The sequence below is a fragment of the Sardina pilchardus genome, chromosome 21 (genome assembly GCF_963854185.1).
Source record: "Sardina pilchardus chromosome 21, fSarPil1.1, whole genome shotgun sequence".
Taxonomy (NCBI): domain Eukaryota; kingdom Metazoa; phylum Chordata; class Actinopteri; order Clupeiformes; family Clupeidae; genus Sardina; species Sardina pilchardus.
In genome coordinates, this window is record NC_085014.1 from 13,402,100 (window position 1) to 13,407,099 (window position 5,000).

General features: G+C 51.6%; 1 protein-coding gene across 3 annotated transcripts in view; it reads right to left on the reverse strand.

Moving 5' to 3' along the window:
• Positions 1 to 5,000, reverse strand: part of tenm2a (teneurin transmembrane protein 2a) — a 298,843-nt gene that overhangs the window by 193,579 nt on the left and 100,264 nt on the right. The window lies entirely within an intron of this gene.

The window sequence follows — 5,000 nt, forward strand, 5'->3', positions numbered from 1 at the left end:
AGAGATGGAGGAGAGATGGAGGGGAGAGGGAGCGAATGGACATGGGGGGGGGCATAAAAAGAGAGATAGAAGAGGTGGAGATGAGAGAAGAGGAGAGGGATGCTAGAGAAAAAAGAGAGAGAGAAGAAAAATGGCTATGGAGAGGGGGGGAGGGCAGAGGAGGGGGGAGGAGAGGAGAAAGAGAGCGGCGAGAAGAAAGGATGAAGAGAGTTAGAGAGAGAGGAGGGGAAAGGGAGAAAGAGACCTCCCCCCTGCGTTCATTCAGCTCCCAGCTTGGGGTAAGTCAGGGGCTGATGAGACTGCCAGTGATGGGGGGTCTGGGTAGGTGTGTGTGTGTGTGTGTGTGTGTGAGGGGGGGGGGGGGGGGGGTGATGGTTTGGCATCAGCAGAACACACAGCGGTGTCTGAACACTTCTAATACGGACCACCGTGTCCGGCTCTGTCAATGTACACACAGGTCCATGTGCATGTGTGTGCATACATAAGCATAAGCACACAATCACACACACACACGTACACGCACGCACGCACACACACACACACACACACACACACACACACACCACACATGCACGCATGCACACACACACACTCTGTCACTCAGGCACAGGCAAGCTCTATCTCAGAAAGGTCACAATACATGTTCTCAAATGCTGCACATCACACTACCTGTCAAAATCACACCTGAACACTCCCTAACCATCTAAATGAAACATGTACACACACACACACACACACACACACACACACACACACACACACACACAAACACACACACACACACTTACACTCACAAACAAGACTCCAACGATATAGCAATGTAAATATCAGCAGTCATTCACTGTCACAAGAGACACCCGAGCAGGAAGGCTGGTTGGCATAGAAACGTGACATCATAGTGGTGAGCCTCCCCCATACTCGTCCGCACCCCGGGACGGCATGATGCACGGCGACACAATTACCCAGAAACCAACGGGAGGCCTGGTGTGTTTACAGCTCTTTAGCTTCTCGTCTCTCTGGCTTCATTTCCAAAGATGGAGGGAAAAAAAGACTCACACCCATACAGTACATACTGGCAGATACAAAAATAACAGCCAATGGGAATCTACTGGAAAAACTGTAGGATGTACATATACTGTAGCTGTATGCTATACCAAAATTGCATCCACCGCGTATATACTATTTTGAAGTTGAAGACACACACAAACCGCCTTTCTATCCCTCACACACACATACAGTATAAACACACACACAAACCACACACACACACACACACACACAATAACAACCACACACACACACACACACACACACACACACACACACACACACACACACACCAAATGACCAGTATAGGATGTGCCACTCTTGTCTCTGAAATGGCACTGCTTTGACATGGGCACTGCTAGGAGAGAGAGCGAGAGGTCAGTTGAGCTCAGACCCAGCTCCCGGCTCCAGAGCTGATAGCCGTGTTTGGGATAATAAATTGCTTTCATATTTGTTCTGAGCAAACAGGGCTGTTTGTGGCCCATTGTCCTGCTGGATTGTGGGGCATATTTAGATCAGAGAGCTGTCTGCATCAACCCCAGTGGGGGCGAATGGGGTGAGGTGGGGGTGGGGGGGTAGGGTTGATCTGGTTGCCAGGAAAGCATAGCAACACTGAATTCACAGTCAAATAGCCATTATAGGGGTGGGGGGGGGGGGGGGGGCAGGGCAACAGAAACAAAGAAAGAACATAAACACTCACACACACATACTCTCACACACACACACACACACACACACACACACACACACACACACACCCCTTATGGTCCCTCTAATTCTCCCTCTTTGCCATAGGAAACGAGTCGTTCCGAGCGTATGGGAGGATCTGTTGGCGTGAAGCTGTCAAATCATCTGCTGCTTATCTCGCGTCTCCTGGCCTCCTGTGGTAAATATGGCGCGCGTCCCCACGATCATGTCCTCCCTAATAGCATGGAGCCCAGCCCGGCCACCCGCCCCCCCGTATCATCAGCAGGGTGGGAAATTACCGCACATGCCCGCCCAAAAGAGGAGCCTTTAGTGTGAAATTACAGACCGCGGCGGCCTGTGTACTTACACATACTGTCTACTGGCACACTGGATGATAAACAGCAGAGAGAGAGAGAGAGAGAGATAGAGAGAGAGAGAGAGAGAGAGAGAGAGAGAGAGAGAGAGCAAGAGAGAGAGAGAGAGAGAGAGAAGGTGGGGGTTGGTGATCAAGTGTCCTTGCAACCAAGCAAAGAGCACACAAACTACAATGAGCCCAAGATACTACAATTCCAAACTCAAACCCATCCGTGTGATATTCCGTGCGGTTCCTCAACGCATTAGAACATGTTCCGCTGTGGAACAACACACCAGCAGGTAGTCTCTTCCGGTGGACATATAATGGGATGAGGTCCCCCCTACGCATTCGACCTGGTTAGCGGTGCCGCCTCCTCCAACGCCCCCTCAGTCTGCCCTTGGCTGGTGCCATGGAGGAGAGTGGCAGCACTTCAGCACTGGAGCTAGACCCGCCTTGCCCGCCTTGCCCGCCTTGCCCGTGGCGTCCTCTGGCTGAACTAACGACCCAGACCCACGTCCCCGCCACCCGCCGCCACACCGCCCACTACCGGCCCCGCCGTGCGTCCACTCAGAGAGAGAGGAAAGTGGGGCAGCAGCGGCAGCAGCATGGGGCCCCTGGGGCTCTCTCTCTCTTTCTTTCTCTCTTTCTTTCTTTCTCTCTTTCCCTCTCTCTCTCTCTTTCCCTCTCTATCTCTCTGCCCATCGTGCCTTCTGTCTCAACATATAGGGAAAACACACTCACAGACACACCAACACACCCACAGACATGCACACACACCTATATACTGTACACACACACACAGGCACACAAACACACACACATAAACAGGCGGCACATACATGCCTCAGTCTATACGGCTGTGGATTAACTGCAGCAAGCTGCAGCCAGGGTGGCGTGTCGCTCGCCCAAGGGAAGGGAGCCTGTGTCTGATGGATCGGGGATGAGACTGATGCACGGTGTGTGTGTGTGTGTGTGTGTGTGTGTGTGTGTGTGTGTGTTCTGTCTATGAACTTGTGCGGCGGCACATATGCGGTCGGCGGTCGATGTTTGTATATATTTGTGGGAGAATATGTTTCCATATGGATGTTTTCGTATGTGTCTGTGTTTACACACATGTGTGCAGCTCTTCATGTATAGTGTATGATATACACTTGCATTTTCTGTGTGTATGTGTGTGTGTGTGTGTGTGTGTGTGTGTGTGTGTGTGGTGTTTATGTGTATAATGAGGTTCTCTATTGTGGGTGTGTGGGTGGTGTGGGTGTGTGTATTTGTGTGCCAGCAAGACTAATGGAATGGATAGAGAGAGAGAGGAATGGAGGGAGCAAAAGAGAGAGAAATGGAGAGAGTGAGAGAGAGGAAGGGACTGAGAGAAAGGGAGAGAGAGAGCAAGTGAGGGAGAGAGGGAGGGAGAGAGACAGGGAGAGAGAGGGAGACTGAAAGAGAGAGAGAGAGAGAGAGAGAGAGAGAGAGAGAGAGAGAGAGAGAGAGAGAGAGAGAGAGAGAGAGAGAGAGAGAGACTGAGAGAGGGGGAGGGAGGGAGTGGGGGGCTTAATGAGACAGTGGGAGAATGATTCATCCCCATCAGCGGCTCTGTAGCGATCGATGGCCACGGCTGAGCCCATGTGTCTGCTGCTGCTGCTGCCGCTGATGCTGATGTTGTGGGCACTAGGCTCCTACAGCTGCAGCACACACACACACACACGCACACGCACACGCACACGCACACGCACACGCACACGCACACGCACACGCACACACACACACACACGCGCACGCGCGCACGCATGCGCGCACACACACACACACACACACACACACACACACACATACACACACACACACATACACACACACACACACAGGCACACGCACGCACACGCGCACGCACACCACACACACACACACACACACACACACACACACACACACACACACACACACGTTCCATGCAGACATTAATACATTTTATGTTTCCTCTGTTTAATCTGTACTACTTTAGTATCTACATTCGTAAGTGTTTTTTTCTTCCTTTTCTCACTTCTGGTCTGTGTTGAAGCTCGCTGGGGCTCTTTTGTTACCGTAACATTCTCCCAGCGTGTCGTTGTGTTTTAGTCATTTGCTCAGGGTGTCACAGCAGCAGGTGACACCAACACACACACACACACACACACACACACACACACACACACACACACACGCACACATGCACACATGCAAACACACACGAAAACACACGCGAAAACACACACACACACACACACACACACACACACACACACACACACACACACACACACACACACACACACACACACACACACACACACACACACACACACACACACACACACACGCACACATGCAAACACATGCGAAAACACACACACGCGCATACACACACACACACCAAGCACCCCGGAGTGCACTGCACATAGCTGTGGGACACGGGCACGCTCAAGACAAATATGACATTTACAGGAGAGAGAACTCCTCTGGCAAGATATTTGCATTTGTCATTTCCTTCTCTTTCTTTCCTTCCTTCTCTCTCTCTCTCTCTCTCTCTCTCTCTCTCTCTGTCTCTTTCTCTCTATCCCCCTCTCTCTCCTTCTCCTCATCCCGCGCTTGCCGCAGGAGGACTGGTGATTTGGGAGAAGTCAGTGAAGTCTACCTGGCGGATTATCCTGCATTACACACTTAATCCCCCTGTCCACGTCCTCATGGAGAGAGAGAAAGAGACAGAGAGAGAGAGAGAGAGAGAGAGAGAGAGAGAGACAGAGGGAGAGAGGGAGGGATAGAGAGAAACGGAGAGCAGGAGGGAGCAAGAATATTTAAATGATATCAGCACAGAGGCCGCCGAGCAGATAACACACACTGTCTGAGAGTCTGACGAAGGCGCGAGGGTGAGGAGGAG